Source organism: Lathyrus oleraceus, chromosome 5, assembly GCF_024323335.1.
Source record: "Lathyrus oleraceus cultivar Zhongwan6 chromosome 5, CAAS_Psat_ZW6_1.0, whole genome shotgun sequence".
NCBI lineage: Eukaryota > Viridiplantae > Streptophyta > Magnoliopsida > Fabales > Fabaceae > Lathyrus > Lathyrus oleraceus.
In genome coordinates, this window is record NC_066583.1 from 40052507 (window position 1) to 40075422 (window position 22916).

General features: G+C 37.8%; 1 non-coding gene across 1 annotated transcript; it reads right to left on the reverse strand.

Annotated features, from left to right (window-relative positions):
* Nucleotides 1-367: 367 nt before the first annotated feature.
* Nucleotides 368-474, reverse strand: LOC127088541 (small nucleolar RNA R71). The gene has a single exon (XR_007790372.1). It is a non-coding gene; the product is annotated as a small nucleolar RNA R71 (small nucleolar RNA).
* Nucleotides 475-22916: the final 22442 nt, after the last annotated feature.

The window sequence follows — 22916 nt, forward strand, 5'->3', positions numbered from 1 at the left end:
CCAAAGACCTCTTACGGATTTCCCTCAACCATCAAATGAAGAACCTAGTTCTAGTATAGTAAACCCAACCATCCCAGCTAATAATTTTGAACTTAAACCATCCCTGTTGCAACTAGTGCAACAGAGACAATTCGCGGGTCTCGCTACTGAGAACCCAAACCAACATTTAAAAATATTTCTTCAATTAGCAGACACTTTTAAAACCAATGGAGCTTCTCCTGAGGCAATACGTTTAAGATTATTTCCTTTTTCCCTCAGAGATAAAGCCCTATCATGTTTAGATTCCCTTCCACCCAATTCCATTACGACTTGGGATAACCTTAGAAGAGTTTTTCTTGCTAGATATTTTCCCCCGAGTAAGACCGCCGTTCTTCGAAACCATATAACTAGATTTACCCAAAACCAAGGAGAATCGTTGTTCGAAGCTTGGGAGAGATATAAAGAGTTGTTACGAGCATGCCCACATCATGGCTTAGAAAATTGGTTAATCATTCAAACCTTCTATAATGGACTTCATTACAACACGAAGATGACCATCGACGCTGCCGTAGGCGGTGCTCTGATGAACAAACCTTATCCTGAAGCTAGTGCCCTCATCGAAGATATGGCTCAAATCCATCAATCATGGGGAGTCGAACGAGCGACAGTAGAGAAGAAGGAAGCCCAAGGAGGAGTGCATGAACTAAGCTCTATAGACATGATGCAAGCTAAAATGGACGCATTAGCCCTCAAAGTCGAGCATATGTGCATAAACCCGAATACTGTAGCCGCAGTTTCGTCGGATTGTGAGATATGCGGAAGCAAAGGACACCAATCTGCAGAATGCAGTCTATTAAACGAAACCCACTCTGAGCAAGTGAACTACACCCAAGCGAACCCATACTCGAATACCTATAACCCTGGATGGAGGAATCACCCGAACTTCTTTTATAAAAACAATAACCCTATCCAAAATAATGCACCTCCGAGACCTAGTTATCAAGCCCCTAGATCAAATCAACCTATGCAACATGTACCACCAAAGCCGAGCCTTGAGAAAATTATGGAAAATTTTATCACCGCTCAAACCCAACAAAACAAGGAGTTCATGAACCAAAATATTCATGTTAACGAATTGATTACTCAGTTAGGAACCAAGGTTGACCAAATAGTTACTCATACCAAGATGCTTGAAACCCAGATCTCTCAGGTAGCTTTAAACCAAGCCCCTCAGACTACACCTGGAGGACAATTCCCTGGACAACCTCAACAAAATCCGAGAGGACAAGCCAATGCCATTACCCTACTAAGTGGGAACGCTTATGATGAGCCACCAAACCCTAGATTGAGTGAACCCGAAACTTCTAAGGAATGTACCAAACCCACGGACGAAGTAAAGGAACCAGAGGAATCTGAAAACTAGGAAGGTCGAGAAAAAGGAGAAGAACCTAAAGATAAAACTTACTTACCACCCCCGCCATATAAACCACCTATACCATATCCGCAAAGACTCAAACAAAACCAGATCAATAAACAATATCAAAAATTTATTAAAGTTATAGAAAAACTTCATGTAGAAATCCCTTTCACAGAAGCCATCACCCAAATACCTTCTTATGCAAAGTTTCTCAAAGACATCCTTACCAACAAACGTAGACTTGACGATCCGAAGCCTTTGGAATGTAATGCTATTTCCGAGGACAAATTAGCAAAGAAAGATAAAGATCCTGGAAATTTCTCCATTCCTTGCCTTTTGGGTAATCATGTCATCGAAAAAGCTTTTCTAGACTTAGGAGCTAGTGTGAGCCTAATGCCTTTAGCGGTTTGTGAGAGGTTAAACTTAGGGGAATTACAGCCCACTAAGATGTCACTTCAGTTAGCTGATAGATCTGTTAAATATCCGATAGGCATTTTAGAAGATGTTCCTGTTAGGATAGGTCAGTTATTTATCCCTACTGATTTTGTTGTCATGGATATCAAAGAGGACAATGATATACCAATCCTTCTAGGTAGATCATTCTTATCGACTGCAGGAGCCATAATAGATGTCAAGAAAGGAAAGTTGACATTTGAGGTAGGTGACGAGAAAATAGAATTTATACTTTCGAAATTTCTTATGGCACCTGTGATGGGAGATTCGTGTTATGCCTTAGATATCATTGATGAATGTGTTAGAGAATTAGAACAAAAAGAAATTATAAAAACAATTAAGTTACCATCAACTCTCATAAGGGAAGATGATGACTTTAAGAAACCCTACATCGATGATAACCTTTACGAATGTTTATCCCTTACCCCTGATCCTATGCCATGCCCTAAGAAACCAACCTTAGAACTTAAGGAATTGCCTAAGAACCTGAGATACGAGTTCCTCGATGAAAAGATGAATCATCCAGTTATAGTTAGTGCTACCTTGAGCCAAGAGGAGACGAACCAACTTTTAGACGTTTTACGAAGATATCCCTCAGCCTTAGGATATAATATCTCTGACCTGAAAGGTATAAGTCCATCCGTATGCATGCATCGGATTTCGCTCGAAGAAGATTCAAAACCCTTCAGGGAACATCAGAGAAGAATAAACCTTATAATGAGTTATGTTGTTAAAAAGGAAGTTCTTAAGTTACTTGAGGCAGGTATCATCTACCAGATCTCGGATAGTAAGTGGGTGAGCCTTGTGCATGTAGTACCTAAAAAGGGAGGCATCACAGTCGTGCAAAACGATAAAGGCGAACATGTAGCAAAACGTTTAGAAGGAGGATGGCGGATGTGTATAGATTATAGAAAATTAAATAAAGCAACTAGGAAGGATCATTTCCCTTTACCATTTATAGACCAAATGTTAGAGCGTCTAGCCAGACACTCTTACTTCTGCTATCTAGATGGATACTCTGGATTCTTCCAAATACCTATCCACCCCAAAGATCAAGAAAAAACTACCTTTACATGCCCTTATGAAACTTTTTCCTACAGACGGATGTCGTTCGGCCTCTGTAATGCCCCAGCTACTTTCCAACGTTGCATGATGTCAATCTTCGCAGATTACCTAGATGGTATCATGGAAGTGTTTATGGATGATTTCTCGGTTTGTGGATTTTATTTCCACAATTGTCTTGCTAACCTTGAGAAAATCCTAGAGAGATGCGTGGAGGTGAACCTCGTGCTAAACTGGGAAAAATGTCATTTCATGGTAACCAAAGGAATAGTTTTAGGACATATAGTTTCCGGAAAAGGTATAGAGGTAGATAGAGCCAAAATAGAAGTTATAGAAAACCTAAAACCCCCAAAAACCATCAGAGAAGTCTAAAGCTTTCTTGGACAAGCTGGATTCTACCGGCGTTTTATTAAGGACTTCTCCAAAATAACCAAACCTTTAACCGGACTTTTAATGAAAGATGTTGAATTCATTTTCGACGAAAAATGTAATGACGCATTTAATCTTTTAAAGCAAGCATTAGTATCTGCACCCATTATGAAACCACCTGATTGGTCAGAACCTTTTGAGATAATGTGCGATGCTAGTGATTATGCAGTTGGAGTCGTTCTAGGACAAAGAAAAGATAAAAAACTTACATGCCATTTATTATGCCAGTAGAACCCTAGATGCTGCCCAACTTAACTACGCAACAACTGAAAAAGAATTACTCACTGTAGTTTTCACTATAGACAAATTTAGATCTTATCTAGTAGGAGCAAAAATTATAGTTTATACCGATCATGCTGCCATTCGTTACCTATTAAGTAAAAAAGATGCCAAGCCCAGGTTACTCTGATGGATTCTATTACTACAAGAGTTTGATTTAGACATAAGGGATAAAAAAAGGCACTGAAAATGTAGTAGCCGATCACCTTTCTAGGTTAGAACATCTAAAGCCTAAACTAGTACCCATAAACGATGATTTCGCCTATGATAGACTGATCGCTAGAGTAGAAACCATTGAAGATAATACCCTAGATCCTTTTGAGCATTCCCAAAATTCCTTAGCAATAAGTAACGTACCCTGGTATGCAGATTTCGTTAATTACCTAGCTGCTGATATAGTACCCCCTGATCTTGACTACCACCGCAAGAAGAAATTCTTCCACGATGTGAGAAACTTCTATTGGGACGAACCGCTCCTTTTCAAAAGGGGTAAAGATGGCATTTTTCGCCGTTGCGTTCCAGAAGAAGAGGTAAATAATATTATCGAGCATTGTCATTCTGCACCCTATGGTGGACATGCGAGCACCTCTAAGACATACGCCAAGATTCTTCAAGCTGGCCTATTCTGGCCTACCATGTGGCGTGATGTCTATGCTTGCATTGTCAAATGTGACAGATGCCAACGCACTGGAAACATTTCAAGACGTGATGAAATGCCCTTAAGAAACATTCAGGAAGTAGAACTCTTTGACGTATGGGGTATAGATTTCATGGGACCTTTTCCACCATCCTTAGGAAATAGGTACATCTTAGTAGCTGTAGACTATGTGTCTAAGTGGATTGAAGCTATAGCCGCACCCACCAACGACACTAGGGTAGTAATCAAACTATTTAAAAACTATATATTTCCTAGATTTGGAACACCACATTTAGTCATAAGCGATGGAGGATCACACTTTATATCGAGAATATTTGACAAACTTTTAAGAAAATATGGAGTTAGGCATAGAGTAGCAACACCATACCACCCACAAACTAGTGGCCAAATAGAAGTATCTAATAGGGAGATAAAAGAAATCCTAGAGAAAACTGTTTCTATTTCTAGGAGAGACTGGTCTCAGAAGCTTCAAGAAGCATTATGGGCCTATAGAACCGCTTTCAAAACCCCTATAGGAACTACTCCTTATCAACTAGTTTATGGAAAATCATGTCACTTACCATTTGAGTTAGAGCATAAGGCCTATTGGGCCATTAAAACTTTGAATTTAGACTACCTAGCCGCTGGAGAAAAGCGTACCCTAGACATTCATAAATTAGAAGAGCTTAGGCAATCTGCCTACGAGAATGCAAAAATATATAAAGAGAGGACAAAAGCCTATCACGACAAAAGAATAGTAAAGAAAAACTTCAATATAGGCGATTCTGTTCTCCTTTTCAACACTAGGTTACAACTCTTCCCTGGAAAGCTACGTTCAAGATGGACTGGTCCTTTCGAAGTATCCAAGATTCTGAGATCCGGAGCCGTAGAAATCAAGAACGATACCTGTAGTCCATTCATTGTAAATGGACAAAGACTGAAGCTCTACGAAGGAGGAGACATTCCAGCATACTACTCGAGCCACACCCTGATTGATCCACCAATTCCTACTACTACAGGTGTATAAATTCTAATCGTCAAGCTAATGACGTTAAACAAGCGCTGCGTGGGAGGCAACCCATGGTTTTTCTTTCATTTTACTTTTTCGCATTTATTTATTTTTATTTTTATTTTATTTTATCATATTTTGCATTGAGACTAAGATTTGAATGGTTTGCATTTTCAGGATCACTTTCTTAACTTTTACCAGGATGTAGGATTTTGATGACATGCATGTGGCCTATAGAGATAATGCTCAGAGGGAGCGTTACATCGCTTTGTATCAGCGCCCTATGGAACCCACGCGTTATCCTGGCCAGTACTGTATGGAGGCACTGGGTATCGAGCCTAGTACCCGATCCCATCGTCCACCTCAGGATGGCGAGGGCACTAGTGGTCAACAATAGGTTGCCAAGTAACTCTTCCTTATCTTATTTCGAAACATTGGGGACAATGTTTGATTTAAGTGTGGGAGGAGACTCTATCGTCTTTTCTTTATTGCTTTTCTCGTTTATCGCTTTTTCTTTGCTGTTTTTAGATAGTTTATTTCCTTTTAGTTGTTTATTTTGCTTTTTAGTATAATGCATGAGTCTGACGAGTCACCAAATATAGTAGATCTTTAGTACAATCCTACCTCCCCACACCTTTAGCCCCACCAAAATTTTTTTGCAAAAGAAAATAGTGTTATTCCGAAAGTTTTCAGGTTTTAAGGACATGTTTTGAGTAAGGATGCGGTGACTTGGGAGAAATTTGCGAAACATCAGTATCTGTTTTAGCACCATAAGCTTCGTAAATATAGGAATCATTCCCGAAACCCCATATACCATGGCCTTAATCATCATTTCCGTATAAGTCCTTAGTAGTTTATCTCAGCAGTCAGCTCCGGCCTACGCATCCTCTACGTAGGGGACCGATGCAAATAAGTGAATGATCTAGAAAAACAAAAAAAATAAAAGAAAGCAAAAAGGCAACTCCGGTATAGGTGACCCTCACAAAGTCATTTAAACCAAAGAATTGTAAAAAATTGCTACAAAAAGAAAAAGAAAAAGAAAAAGAAAAGCAGTACCCACTGCTAGTTGGTTCAGAGGTATCTGGCACTGAACTCGGTAGGGCGGATTACGATCCGATCCCCCACAACTACAGATTGGTCCAATAAAAGGGTTTACACATGTTTATGTGCCAGAAACCCCAAGCTCTGATCATAATCACTAACAGGCCACTCTACTATGAAGCATGTACGGATAACGGGCTTAATGTGATTGCGCCTGAATGAAAAGGACACAAAAAGAGATGAAGAGGTAGGCCTAGGTATTGTGGGATAATATGGGTTGGTTAATATAGGAATGAAGTTTATGTCCGTATTTGCGGATTAGTGTCATCATGATACCCTTAGTTCACTCAGTTAGTACCTATCACTGCATCCCGACTTGAACCTGGAAATTTTACCTGAAGCACTCGTTTACACAAATTTTCTTTTATGAGCTTTTCAATGTTTTGCCTGAGGACAAGCAAAGGTTTAAGTGTGGAAGAGTTTGATCACACTGAAATTTACCGTATTTTCGACTCCGATTTCACATGCATTCTAGTTGTTTTATTATCATTTTGTTGTGTTATTGCTATGTTTTTCTTTGTTTTCAGGTTTTTACTTTAATCGGAGCCCCGATCGAGAAAAGGAGCGAAAAAGAGCCAAAAACCCTAAAGTTCAGCATTTTGTTCTTATGGACTACCCAATGGCGGGCGCCACAGACCAAGCCATAACGTGTCCAAGCTCAACTTCCCTCAACTCCCACGTTCTCCACTACATCCACTAAGGCGCCTCACTTTGGCCTTGTGGCGGGCGCCATGGCCTTGTGGCGGGCGCCACAAGAGGAAAACAGTTTCCCTCCATTTTCAAGTTGAAGGGCATCCAAGTCATTTCCATCTTTTTACTTGCTTATAAATAGAAACTCGAATTCACTTTTACAATCATCCAAACTTAGAGCAGAGGCAAACTCAGAAGCAACTTTGTTTCACTTAGGCATATATTCAGTTTTATAAAGTGGTAATCGCTTCGCATTGGAGTGTTACCACAATTGTGTAATCGAGTCTGTGATAGAGTCTGTAATCGAGTTTGGAGCACTTTGGAAGGAAGTTAATCCTGCCGCCATTTTCATTTCCGCTTTGCAATTTACTCAACCCTCCGATTGGAGCAGGTTTTTATTACTTGTCTTTATCTTATTTATTTTCCCGCACTCGCTTTACTTTTATTTATTTCCTCGCACTCGCTTTACTTTTATTTATTTCATCGCACTCGCTTTAAATTATTTATTTTCCGCACTCGCACTACTTTTATTTATTTTCTCGCACTCGCTTTACTTTTATTTATTTTAATGCACTTTTACTTTACCATGTCTAGCTAAATTTATAAGGTTAGAATGTAAGGATCGTAATTGAACCAGTAATCCGTACAACTGTTCGTAGAAACACTTAAGGGCTATTTTAACTTTCAACTTAAGTTTTCCCGCACTTCAATTCCGTTGGGTAAGATCGAAAGCCGTCCAACGTCTTTTTAAACTTAATTGTTTTTAACTATTTCAAAAACAGCGAAAGCGCTTTGTTTAGTTCATTAGGAGATTTTAACATTAAGAAGAAAAGAGAATTTAAAACTATTTTTGAACGCGTTTATAAGTTTAGAGTCTGGTTCGTGAGAGCCTCTTTTGGTTAAGAAATCCAGGTTATACTACTTTTCAACTTAGTCAAGATACTATATTTCTTAAAAATAGGTTTACCACTCTAACGCAATGTGCGCCTTTTTATAAGTGACAATAAGAGGGTTTGATTAGGGAGTACAACTCGGTTCTGAATACGCGAAAGCGACAGTTCCTGTTAAATTAGTTCTTTTCAAAGTAGGAAACATTGCCCGTAAGTAGCTCTACTAGCAAGTACTTGGATTATCAATTAATTACGTGAATTACATTCGACCCTGTCTTTATTAATTAATCTTTATTTCAAACTTTACTTTTCATTGCACACTCCAGAAACACCTATTTTGATTGCCTTTGATAAACCCCATAACAATAGATAACGATAGATTGACACTTGGTCTCTGTGGATTCGACAATCTTTTATATTACTCTGACGCGTTCGTATACTTGCGAAAATCACGCATCATAGAGCAACCACAGTCTTCATTAGTCCAGCATTTTTGATCAAATCAATTACTTCCTTTACCTCTACAACCTCTTTTCCAAGCTCTCTTTCAACAGCTACCCTCCTCTAAATGACAAATTTCCATTTTGCAGCACCATCTTCTAAATGGAAGGAGATATTGTCTAGGTGCACAGCAGCAACTTTTCTAGGAGACTTCTTAACAGCCTGCCTTTTTGCAGGGGAGATGTCTAGGACATCGTCTTCGACATCCTCATCAGAGTCAGAATTGTCTCTTTCTTTCCTTTTCCTAACCTCAACTTTACTCCAAGATTTGGAGGGTCCTACACCAACAGCCTTTTTCACTCTTCTTGTTGTTCTCATTTTAGCCACACTTTTCCCTTTTCTAGTCCTCAGTTTCTCAGCTACACTTGGTTTTATAAGATAGACCAAAGTGTCATCCTCTTCTTCAATGCTTTCTTCCTCTAGGTCAATAATATTCTCCTAAGACAAATTTGCTGGTTCCTTGCTAGGTAGGGTTTTACCTAGAGAGCATTGCCCCTCAGCAGCCACTTCCTTTTCTGATCTAGATGAGTCATCATCTTTCTCAACTTGGGGTTCCTCCTCAGGTGAGGGGTCCCTTCTGGACAGAGGGGTAGAAACACCCTTGACTTCATGCCCTTCACTTAGAATTCTAGTAACTAGGTTTCTAATGGCACGATCAGCATAATGCATGTCATTTGGAAGAGGAGATTTATCAGGGATATTACCTTGCTTATTTCCAGCCATGGAAGAGGCACCTGGGGTGTCACCTGGTATCACACAAAGAGGAGTAACGTCCACCACGTCTTCATCTAGAAACTCCATGGAGGCAGTCTTTGCATGATGAGAGGGTTTTGAACCAGAAGATGATGGATGTTGAGACATGTTGTAGAACTTTTCAAAGAAATTTCTTTGCCCTAGCTGAGTTTCTTTGAGAAGTTGAATGGAGATGGAAATTGCTGTGTTTAGGTAGCGTGTGCTAATGGCATAGATACTATTTTCAATGCTAGGGAATGATTTATCATTAATGTGGCTCTTTCTTTTAGGTGGGCAGGCACTATTTTTATTTCCTTTTCTTTTCCACTTTAATTGCCATAATTTCACAAGAGTCCAAATCCCTAATTTCCCTCTTTCATATTCAATTTGAATATCATCCAAATTCCTTGCAACCTTGTCAGCTAGTTCCATTTCATGCTTTAGACCTATGAATTTGTCTTCCACGAATTTTCTAATGGAGTGATGATAGCAAAAGCTGTACTTGGTCCACCTGTGCTAAATATGATTTTTTGACCTAGTTGCAGCATTCAGGTTGTCATAGTACAATGTCATGACATCGTGTGTGACATTGTATGCAATCATCAGTAGTTTCATCCAACCCAGTCGAGACCAACTGCTTCCATCTTCTATATATTCATTATGAACACCATTTTCACCTTCCACATGTGTAGGAGTCGGTGTCATCCCAATCTTCTCCACATTTTTCTTGACATTTTTGCTTTGAGATAGACACAAAGTCCCTTGTGGCCTAGTTCCAACAATGCTCTCTCCAGTTCCAGACTTCATATGACTGGTCACATGTCCACTTATTTGATCTAACCTCTCAGTTGTTTGGGCCATCATGACATTTTCTCCTTTGGAAGTGAGGTTAAGTCTGAGCTTCTGGTGTGACATCCTTGTCTGACATTTCCCACAGACTTGTCTCTCATTACTCTTGAGGGTTCTTCTAGCAGCTATACTTATCTTCATCTCTTCCTCTTTGACATAGGAACACTTTGAGGAATAACCCATTTGAGAGCTCCACATGTAACAGTTGTCTTTGGTCCTGATTCCTTTCATAATCACTTCACTATCTTTGTTAAAAATTAGACATTCAGTTTTGGTGAAGTTAACATTCGGACCTTGATCACATAGTTGACCGATGCTTATTGGATTTGCAGTCAAGCCCTTAACAAGTAGAACCTTGTCAAGTTTAGGAACTCCAAGACAATCCAGCTTACCTGTTCCCTTGATTTCACCTTTTGCTCCATCTCCAAAGGTTACATGGCTTATGGTATGATGATGCAGGTCAGTTAGCAGGTCTTGGTTTCCAGTCATGCGTCTGGAACATCCACTATCAAAATACCACTCTTCTTTGGCTGAGATTCTGAGGGGAATGTGAGCTATTAGACTTGTAACATTAGTCTTAGGAACCCATTGCTTCTTGATGATAGGAATGTGCTGTTTGGGTTTGGGTTGATAGTGATTCTGATGATGAACAGGGCTAGGATAACCATACAGCTTATAGCAGAAAGGCTTCAGATGACCATATTTCCCACAGTAATGACATATCCATCTTTGGTGTTTCCCCTTCTGCTGTTTTCTCCTCTGGTGTTGTGACATATAATGTGACATCACAAGTTTACTTTTATTATGGATGCACTTAGGTTTGGCTTGAGGTTTGGCACCAGTGTAACTGCTCTCAGGCTTTGAGTCATTATACCCAATGCCAGATTTGTCTCCTGTTATTTGTCCAGTTTGGAGAATCTTGTCTAAGGAGTCAGATCCATTGCTTAACATCCTTACATACTTGGTCATCTCTTCTAGTTTAGAATTTAGGAACATGGCTTCAGTTTTCAACTTAAAGATGGTTTTCACATGGTCTGCCTTCTCACTCTCCAACTGTGCTATCTTCTGACTTTCAGCTTGTAGATTTTCATCTAGCTTGGCATTCAGAACCACTGCTTCTGTTTGTAATTTGGAGATGGTTTCCAAGTATTCTACCTTCTCATTCTCAAGTTGAGTTATTTCCTTCTTCTGGCTTTCAACCTGTTTGCACAGCTCTACACTTTTGTGACATAACTTTCTGTAGGTAGAGGCCAATTCTTCAAAGGTTACTTCATCATCACTTAAGTCTTCATCATATCCCCATCTTCCTGTCAAAGCAGTCACAAGATTTGCAGCTTCCTCTGTTTCACTCTCATCAGACCAAGTGGCAGCAAGATTCATCTTCTGCTTCTTGAGGTAGGTTCCACATTCATTCCTGATGTGTCCATACCCATCACATTCATAGCACACTACCTTTTTTCCTTCTTTGGGCTTCTCATTTGATCTTGCTCTTCTTCCAGCATTGTTGGATTTACTGATGTCAGATGAGATGTTCTTGACATTTGCCTTAGATCTTACATCCATCTTTTTCAACAGTTTATTGAACTGTCTTCCTAGCATTGCTACTTCATTGACCAGATCTTCATCAACCTCCTTACTCTTTTCCTCTTCTGTGTTTGACATAAAAGCCATGCTCTTGGTTTTCTTTTCAAAACCATCATTTAATCCCATCTCAAATGTTTGGAGGGAACCAATTAGCTCATCAACCCTTATGTTGGAAATGTCTTGAGACTCTTCTATGGCAGTCACCTTCATAGCAAATCTCTTAGGGAGTGACCTGAGTATTTTTCTTACCAGTTTTTCATCTATCATCTTCTCTCCCAGGGCTCTTGAGGCATTACCAATTTCAAGGATACTCATGTGAAATTCATGAATGTTTTCATCTTCTTTCATCCTTAAATTCTCAAACTTCGAGGTGAGCAGATGAAGTCTAGACATCTTTACCCTAGAGGTGCCTTCATGAGCGGTCTTGAGAATGTCCCAAGCATCTTTGGCCACTTCACAGTTGTTTACCAACCTGAAAATATTCTTGTCTACCCCATTGAATATTGCATTCAATGCTTTAGAATTTCCAAGGGCTAGATCATCCTCCTCCTTGGACCATTGTTCTTCAGGCTTGTTCTCAATAGTGGTTTCTCCTTCTTTAGTAATTACAGGATGCACCCAGCCTGTTAACACAGCCTTCCAAGCCTTGTTATCAAGAGATTTTAGAAAGGCTACCATTCGAGGTTTCCAATAGTCATAGTTAGAACCATCCAAAATTGGTGGCCTATGAACAGATCCTCCATCTCTCTCCATTGTACCAGAAAGTATTGTCCCTAGATCTCACCCAGAACCAGAGCAGGATGCCCGCTCTGATACCAATTGAAATTCTGGTATCAAATATGAGATGTCGAAGGTAATGTCACGACACTAATATCTGAGTTACACAAACAGAAGAAAGTTATAGAATGGTAATGCAAGAGACACAAGCAATTGTTAACCCAGTTCGGTCCAACTCACCTACATCTGGGGGATACCAAGCCAGGAAGGAAATTCACTAAAATAGAATCAGTTCAAAGACTCTCCGTACACTTCAACAAGTTACAGTCTTTCTCACCTAATCTCTACCCGTGCAATTTCTACCTAAGCACTCTTAGATATGAGAACCCACTCACTTCCCTACAATCACACTTGTGATCTTAAACAACAATCCCTTGAGAAAAGAAAACACTTTTCAATAACACACTCTTGATTTTACTTCACAGTTTCAATCAAGAAGGCACACACTTAATCTTGCTTCACAGCTTTGATCAAGTAGACACACACTTGATCTTGCTTCACAACTTTGATCAAGTAGACACACATTCTTGCTTAACAGCTTTAGAGTGACAAATTACAACCATAAATCAGTCCAATTAAATCATTACAATATGACTTGAATGGCTTACAAGTCTCACGACTAAACAGACACAAACCCTAGCTCTCTCTCTCTATATTTCGCTCAGTATTGGTTGTGTTGTAAAACAGGTTTTCTAAGTCCCTTTTTATAGAAGCTTTCAGTTGGGCTTGGACATCTTGAAAACCCTAAATCTATTTTCCAATTAAATCTTTTCATAACAGCTGGTTAGATCTCCTTGGAAAATAAGTAAATCAGGTTGTAATCCATGATTGAATGCGCCTGCAAATCAGATCTTCAATCATACATAGATTGCCATTAATTGTGCAATCACAAAACACCAGACATTCACACTGAATGTTCTGTGTACAGGATGTCATGACATCGGGTCTGACATCCTGGAACAATCCTGCATAACTCCATAACTCCATTATTAATTTCCAGTAGGTACAACCATATCAGATGCCATGACATTGTGTATGACATCCTGATACAATCCTGCATAATTATGTTTTCCATTTAAACTCTAGTAGGTACACATTATCAGAATCCATGGCATTGTATATGACATTCTGAAACAATCCTGCATGATTATGATCTTGAACTCCAGTAGGTACATAGGATATCTTATGTTAAGACATCACACATAACATCTTGTGAACTCTCTTTGTTTTACCAAAATTGCTGCCAACATATAGAACCAACAAAGTTGATATTAGGAGTCTAGGATCTGTTGTACACAATGACACATAAGTTGGTTGGTGGAACGCCAAGTCACTCAGGTGAGGCATTCGACCTTTCAGGTGGGACCTCCATCAATCTCTCTAGCAATACTGAAGTCCAGTCTTTAGAGCTTAACATGGACTGCGCCTGTTAGGAAGGATTTATTGGAAATAATTCCGCCCGAGGAGACACTAAGTCCCTCATACGATAGTGTGATTGGTTTTAGGAAACCTAAGTTCCTCATACACAGTAATGCATATCCCGAAGAATGGGACCTTATGTCCCTCAGGTGAGGCATTCAACCTTTCAGGCAGGATCTCCTTCGAGCCCTCTAGCAAGATTGAAGTCCAGTCTTCGAGGTTTGACATGGCTTATGTCATACCCTAATATTTAACCCTAAGATCCCAATCATTTTTTGCATACAAGCAAGGTCACATTTTGGTCCTTCCCCTTATCCATCTTTGGGTTTGCTTCTTGTAGGGATCACCAAGCACCTCTTTGTTTTAACTTTGTGTTTATTTGATTCATTGCTTATGTAACAACTAATTAAAATACCAAAAATATTTCTTGTTTCCCTTAAGTTTATTATGAAAGGAAGGTCTTTTCAAATCAAGAGCATCTCAAAGTTTAGTTACTTACTTCTCAAAGAAAGTCAAAGGTTCATGTGTTTATTTCCATGCCTTCTCCAACAAGCAACTTCAAGCTTTGAGAAATTTAATCAAGATACAATCAAGGACACCTTATATTGAATTCATATGATCATCCATGTGCTTTTAAATGCAAGTAAAGTCCAAATACACAAGCTTGTTCCAAGGAGTTCGACCTAAAAGTCAACATTTTAAAGTCAAGGTTCCAAAGATCACAACTCATTCAGCTCTCAACATTTTTAATGCTTATTTTTTCATATGACTCTTCTAAACATCCCCTACAACTTCTCTTCATATGACAAAATCCAATTATGCTTGGAGGATCATCAAAAGTTTGGAGACATTATAGGTCATTTGTGGACTAAGTGAAATTTGACCTATTTTCAAGTGAATTTTCCCCAACTTTCAAAGATTATAACTTCTTTATTTTTCAACATATGAAGCTGATTCTTTTTTCACAATGTCATTTGTCATGCCCTCTACAAGTTTTATTCAAGGGCCAAGGTCAGAATATGCTTGGAAGGCCATGGAATTCATTGAGACATTACAGGTCATTTTCAGCCATGAAGCACTCAAATTTTTCTAAGTTATGTAACCAGTTTTTCATGCCAACTTCAACATGCCATAACTTTGTTCTCAAACATCCAAATTCAACCTTTATTGGCAGATTGTAATCTTGGCCATGATGTTAACACATTGCAAAAAGAATGGGATCAAAAAGCCTCTTGAGTAGGATGCCCCATTGAGTTGAACATGGTGACTTGGAACTGAAGAAATCACCATTGCCCAGAATTTCCACATCACCAATCTCAATTCCAAGCCAAATTAGCAAATGTTTTGATCCTAAACATGGTTAACCAAGTCTCTAGAAGTTAATTGACCTGTTAAAACACATTATTTGGTTGAGTTTTGATGAGTTTCAAGTCACACTTTTCACACACTTGGATCAAATTCATTTTGCACGAATTCTGCATCATTCGACACGTATTTGGATCCAAACACATTCCTTATAAATAGAGGAAGCTATTTCCTTCATTTGCAAGCTTTGGAGAGCCAAGAAACCCCTACTACAACTTGAAATTTTTCCATAAAATTCAACTATCGTGTTTTGAGTTTCAGCTTGTTTCAATCCAATTTCTTGATTCCATTAGCATCTTCGGCATCCTCTGAAACATTTATAATAATTCCCAAGCTCCGAGACCTCCTGAAGTTTGCTAGTCAGATCGAGCCTCATCAACTTCTGATCACCATCTAGACAATGTTGTTCTGAGCATCATTTGAACTCAAACAAATTACGACAATATAGTACTTCACTCTTTGATGTTTTCCCCTAACTTATCTAATGTTGGTTGATATTGTTCATTACTTAATTTTATTTTTCGTGGCTTGCTTGTTTCTGAATCTTCTCTGAAATTCCCTTTGCTCAGTTCATATAAATGAATTTGGAGTATAAGGTTGAATTCGGAATGAGAAGAGGATCACAATGATGGTGGTCTCGTGTCTTGAATTTACCAAACAATGAAACTCTGGTGAGAGCTCACCCGAAAAGACGACCAGAGTTTTCTCAGGTTGTCTGAGTTTGATTCCGACATGTTGGAAAATTGAAATGTTTTGATTGGTTGGATTTAAATTTGATCATGTGTTTGGCTTGTAGTGTGTTCCACCATGCATCCTAACTTTTGACCTGTTGGATATGCCACGTCAATTAATGAGGTGTGATTCAATGTTCCATGTTTTTTCTGATTTTAATTCTTTTTTCTTTTATTATTTTTAATTGCTTTTTCTTTAAAAAATCATATTAATTTCATTTTTTATCTAAAAAATCCGAAAATAATTTCTAAAATTCTCTTTCATTTTTCTTCATTTGTTTTCTATTTTTCGACATTTTATTTCACTGATTTTCTATTTTTCATGAATTTTTTCTTTTCTCTTTTGTTTAAATTGGTTAAAAATTACTTTTATGCATTTTTAAATTCTAAAAGTTTTATTATATGTTTCTTATTTTATTTCCTACCTTCCATAATTTTCGTCTCCATTTATTTGGTGTTTTGATGGACTTTATGAATTTTCGATTTTATTTTTATTTTAAAAGTCATTTAAAAATACCAATGATGCATATTTATTTTATTTAATTGCATTTTATATTTGTGTGACCTTGTGAACTTCTGTAGGCCTTGGATCATGATGGTTTGGACTTCAAGTCTCATCAAACTCAATGGATCATGGATGTTGATGGGGGGAAAACCTAATCCACCAAAATGGATGATTGATTTTGATGATGACTTGATCAAAATTTTGATCTAATTTGAGTGTGACTTCTCTTGATTATTTCTTTTTCATCTAATTATTTTCCCTTTGATCAATTGGATGACTTGTGTCTATCTTGTTCCTGATGTGTGGATTGGTACTTGATGAACTTTCATCATTTCAAATCTACCTTCTAAGTGATCATGGATCATTTAGGGTACTTTGGATTGATGCATAAGTTTTTCATAAGTGCCATGAAGTGTGGATTGAAGTAATGGACCATCCTTCTAGCCTTTTTACTTGATCATCCCTTTTATTTTTTATGTGGCATGGTTTTAGGAGAATGATTTACATATCATTTCTCTAGCATGTATTAACACAAACATTATTATTGACCGACCTCAGATAGTTGTGACTTCTACATAAGTCCAATTACGATTGCTTAACATAGCGCTAATTTTTTCCCGAAAGCAAAGACAATTTTATAAGTGAGATTGTAAGTCCCCTATTCCTCATGGTATTGTGTGAAAATGTTGCTCCGTTTCCATTTATAAGAGCTAATGGCATACTTGTCAATTTCATCCAAGTTATAGCCCTTCTCATAAATGATGTATAGGTTTATATTTTCATGCATGTGAGTGGATGCTTGAGTGTTCTCCAAAAAATTACCAAAACATATTTTCATCTTCACTAACATTCTTTACTAATTCTTCACTTGTATTAAATTCTATTTCAGTGTCATTTACTTTATACATTTACTTTATGTTATTTAATTTATACATTATATTTAGCATTTCATATCATATTGTTAATGATTATGTCATTTTGTTCTTTGTCCATTTGGACATTTCTTTCATCTCATTGTAAAGAAGACGCTAATAAGAAAAACCTATAAAGAAACTTGTTTCTCTTAACTCATGGGCATATGGTTACTATCCTTGGAATCATTGTGGAGTTAGGGAATTAGAATTAGGATCTTGACCTTTGCTTTGGGGCTTGTGACTTGAGACCTTGGGATTCATCTGATACCTATGACTCTGGACTTTTCTGTGAAGACTTGACTTAGTTACTTTGGATTCATCTGATACATGAACTATTATTTGCTTATTTTGGTTTGTTTGAGGCTTAATCCAAAAGAGGTAATTCTTGCTTGACTTATTTCATAAAGCTTGTTATCTCTTGGTTAGATCTTTCTTCCCTAGCTTTTACTTTATGCTTTAGGATAGTCTCTTCTTCTTCTCCCTTTCTTTAATTTTCAAAATCTTCTCTCTTTCTTCAAAACCATCTTGCTTTCTAACTTGAACCCCTTTCTCAATAAACCTTGATTTTTGTTAGGTGATTTTCAAAACCTTTTCCTAATAAGTGCTAATTCATCTTAAGCATATTCAGACCAATTTCAAAAGACTAAAAAATGCATAACTCATTCAAACCATTTTGTGCCCTTGTGCATTTTTTCCTTTTAAAACTTTTCTCAAGGTATTAGACATGAGTCATTTCCATAGTTGAGATATAATTCTCCTATCTCCATAGCATTGATGATAATTCTTTTCCATTTGTGAGAGCTAGTGACATACTTATTGATCCTTATCCAAGTTGGAGCCCTTCTCATGATGATGCAAAGTTCTCATACTTGTGGGTGACTAGTTGAGTATTCTCCTTAAAAGGACAAAACGCCTTTTCCATAAAAAATGAATCAAAACGAACTCCATTTGTTAATTTTACCACGAACTACGAGGTTTTGATCCTTCTACTTTGTTGGGATGTAGGCATGAAACTTCAAAAGTCTTGGAAAACATAAGAAAAAGAAAAATAGACTTCTTTTCCCATCTCTCCCATTTTTTAACAAACAACACGCTTTTTCAAACCAAAATGTACATATATTCAAAGAGGTTCCCATGGAGTACCATGGATGTTTAGGGTGCTAATATCTCCCATTTGCATAACTCACCCCCTGACCCCTGTTCTCTTTTTATTAGTTTTGTTTTGAAAACTTCTTTGGGTTTTGTTCGTACTTTTTTCCTTTTCCTTTGGAAACAATAAAAACATGGTGGCGACTCTTGCTTTACAAGTTAAGTTAATCAATAGCTTAATCTCAAATTTTTTACCGCTATATAAAAGTGGCAACTCTGCTAGGCAGTAGTCCCTAGTGGGTTAAGCCCATCTTTGTTTTTTTTGTATATATTGTATTTGTCGTTGTTTGCTATTATTTGTTCCGTATGGTGCTTGGTGATATCTGTGTGGTGATATAAGTCCTATACCCGGACTTGAGAGCTCTTATGATAGGAGGGTGGTATAATCATGTTTGGCTTACGTGGAGTTAATCCTTAATAAGATGACTTGATATCCCCCATTCAGTGGAGGCCCCTTTGGGATTACTCATGTCACACGAGTAGTCGTAATTGGAATTACTTTTTTTGACCTGGGAGCCCGAGAAGATGAAGACCTTATAACCCTTCACTCATCTTGGCCTTTTAGGATGTAGTGCGGTGGCTATTCAGGTGTAGACTTGAATTAGTTGTTACACGATACTACACTCAAAGGAGTTTCTCTTGACAATATTATTGGTTGACGAGTAGTCATATAAACTGATAATATCCAAAAATATGTAATTACGACTCTAGGAACTTTTTATAACTGTGTTCTACAAGTGATTATACCCTTAGTACATATATTATGGGTTGGCTCTCACCCTTGACTCCATGCTCGTGACTTCGAACCTTTGGACCTTGTTTGTGTGCTTTGTGTGACCTTGTTTGTGATTGTTGCATCATGCACTCATGACATTCAAAAGAATTTTACTCAATTTTTAAGGAACTTAGATACTCTTGTTTCAAACATCGCAAATATTTTTGATCATGGATATTGGAAGAAGGAATACGTCAAGATTATTGATCGTTGTGGGGAGTTATCTAATTTTTATCTTCTTGGTACACAATGGGGAATCAACTACAATCATGCTTTGGCAAGACGTCAAATCGGGTTTTCTATGAAGGAAAAACCTAATAACACTTTGTGAGAAGCTTTATTTTGCCAAGAAGGGAAAAACACTCAAGGGTTAAAAGCTAGGATGGTGCATGCTTGGCACAATATTCGTAGGAAAAGAAAAGGTGAGATTGGATTGAAGAATTGTGTAGCTTTGGAGCCTTACACTAATTGGGTGAATAAGAGAGCTAAGGAATTCAAGATGCCATACGCTTATGAAAGACCTATGTCCTTAGTAATGGTCAACTCTTCCACTATTAAATGCATAAATGATTTGCAAGAGGCTTTGGATAGGATGAAACAAAAGAGGATGATTGGGAAGACAAATTTCACACCTCACACCTTGAGAAAGTAGAATTGCAGAAGTGGCTAAAGAAAAATGACGACTTGATAGAATTAATCGAGCAACGTGTTGTGAAGAGATCAAGAGGCTAAGAGGATTTATTTTCCTCTAACATTTCATCCTCTACTCATCTTCCTACTTCCGGAATTTGGAAAGGCATTCTAAACCAGCTCGTGATAGAGAAGGATGCTATAAAAGCAGCTATGAAAGAGTGATCAAAAGACTTCACAAGAAAAGTCATCTTGGAGTTGGGTCGTCATCGGACGTGATTCCATAGGTCTAGCTTGTCTCCGTTTATGATCTTTGAGATTGTATTTCTGATTGTAATCCTTTATATAGTCAATAAAATGAGACTTTTAATACATTGAAATGTGTTATTCTTATGTTTGCACAAAATATGATGGTAGTTCATATGATGGTTCCAGAAAATATGGAAATGGTTTACCCAAGAAGAAGGAACACAATGCAAACGTTATATCGCTACAGAAATGTAAAAGACTTCCTAGGAACAATCAACGTCATCAACATGTGGCATCTGTAACTCCAGTGATTAATTTTGCTCCAGTTGCTCAAGCAACACCGAATTATGAACCGCATTTCCAGTAACGCACAAATCAACAAAATCGTGCCCAAAGGCCTGTATAATTTGACCCAATTCTAATGACTTATACATAGTTGTTTCGTGCTTTAATTCAGAAGAATTTGGTGCAAAAAAGAACTCTACCGGCTGTTCCGAAAGAGATTTCGTGGTAGTATCAACCTGATCAACATTGTGCATTCCACCAAGGAGCACTTGGCCATGATATTGAGAATTGTTTTGCTTTGAAGGCTGAGGTAAGAAGGTTAATACAAAGTGGTATTTTATCGTTCGAAGATTCCAATCCCAATGTAAAAGCTAATTTGCTGCCCAAACATGGGAATATAACTAGGAATATGGTCGAAGGATGTCCAGGAAAGTATCGAGTTTTTGACGTCAATCAAACCAGAAGAGCCTTGGTTGAAATGCATGCTACTTTATGCGAATTGAGCTATTATGAGGATGACCATGCTTCTTATCTAGTTTGTTCCAAAGATCCCTGAGGGTGTGTTGTTGTGAAAAGAGACTTACAAGAGATGTTGGATCGGAACCTTATTCAGGTTACGAGGGATAGAAATGAAGATGAGCATAAGGTGAACATCATAGTTCCCCGTTTTAATCTCCCAGAGCCGGTTGTGATTGTGTATGATGGTTAAAAGACTGTTGTTTCTCCATTATTATTCGCTTGGTGGGCCCTACGCCTTACGAGTCTGATAAAGTTATGCCTTACAAGTATAATGCTATTATGGTAGAAGATGGTAAAGAAGTGATTATTCCTGCTTTTTCATCCATTGTGAACATTGCCGATGTAAGTGGTGTGACTCGAAGTGGTCGGATATTTGCTGCTGCAGCTCCTAAGAGGACTGAAGACGTGGTGATAGAGAAATCAAGTCAAGAGAAAACTCTTGTTATACAAGCCAGCCAATCCAGTATTTTGAATCAGAATTTTGATCAAGATAAGGTGCTGAAAGTGATCAAGAAGAGTGATTTCAATGTGGTGGACCAATTGTTACACACTCCTTCCAAGATATCTGTGTTATCACTACTGATGAGTTCGGAAGCACACCGAGAAGCTTTACATAAGGTCCTAGAGCAAGCCTATATGGACCATGACGTGACAATTGATCAATTTGATGGAATTATGGCTAATATTACCGCATGTAACAATTTGAGCTTCAGTGATGAAAAACTGCCCGAGCAGGGGAGGAATCACAATTTTGCCCTGCATTTCTCTATGAATTGTCAAGAAGATTCTATGTCCAATATTTTGGTGGATACTGCATCCTCTTTAAATGTCCTTCCTAAGTCTACAGTATGTAAACTGGCTTACCAAGGTGCTCTGATGCGAATCAGTGGAGTTGTTGTAAAGGCCTTCAATGGCTCAAGGAAGATTGTAATTGGGGAGGTTGATCTCCCAATAAAGATAGGTTCGTGCTTATTTCATATCACTTTTCAATTGAATGATATTCATCCCACTTACAGTTGTCTCTTAGGACGTCCGTGGATTCACGAGGTTGAGGCAGTTACATCAACTCTACACTAAAAGTTAAAGTTTTATGAAGAATGGGAAATTAGTGATCATGGGTGACGAGCAGTCCATATTGGTGAGTCATCTCTCTTCATTTTCATACATCGATGACAACGAAGCTGAGGGAACATCATTTCAAGCTCTTTCTATTGATAATACTGCTATTAAGAAGAATGGTGGATCCATACCATCCTTAAAATATGCCTAGTTTATGGTGGAGAATAGTCAATCTTCTAAATGGGGATAAATTGTTAAGCTTGATGAGAACAAGAATAGAGTTGGTTTGTGTTTTTCACCTAGTGCGACCCAAAGAGATTTGAAGCGAATTTAAGAAGTGTTTCATAGTGCTGGCTTTATTCATTCTAAGGATCAATCTACTGCCGCAATCTTAGAAGACGGTAAAAGAAACAAGTGCCAGACTTTGTGACATGTGGATCGATGTGCCAAAATTGGATTTCTCTTGATGTTCCTTCTGTTATTCACTTATCGAAGTAATATGTTTGTTTTTTGTTATTTTCAAAATCCTTTCACTATGGCCAAGGTGAAAGTGAATATATGTGGGCTTTGTTTCAGATTTCATTATCATTAATAAAATGTTATTTCGTTTATCCATATTATGTTTTTCCTTTTTTTCTTTCTTTTGGAAAAAAAGGTAACATGAAAAACAAAAATAAAATTACTTTTATATCTGCATCACAATGTGCGTTTATTTGTTCATATTCTAAAATCAAGCATAAAATCATTGTGCAGATTAATTGTTAAATCCATTGAAAATAATTGCCCTATGCCCTCTCCTAACTTTGAATTTCTTGTGTTCGAAATGGAAGAAAAGGATAACAAAGAGATTCCTTATTAGATTTATTGATTGCTGGAACATGAAGAGAAGACCATTCAACCTTATAAATAGTTGTTGGAAGTGATTAA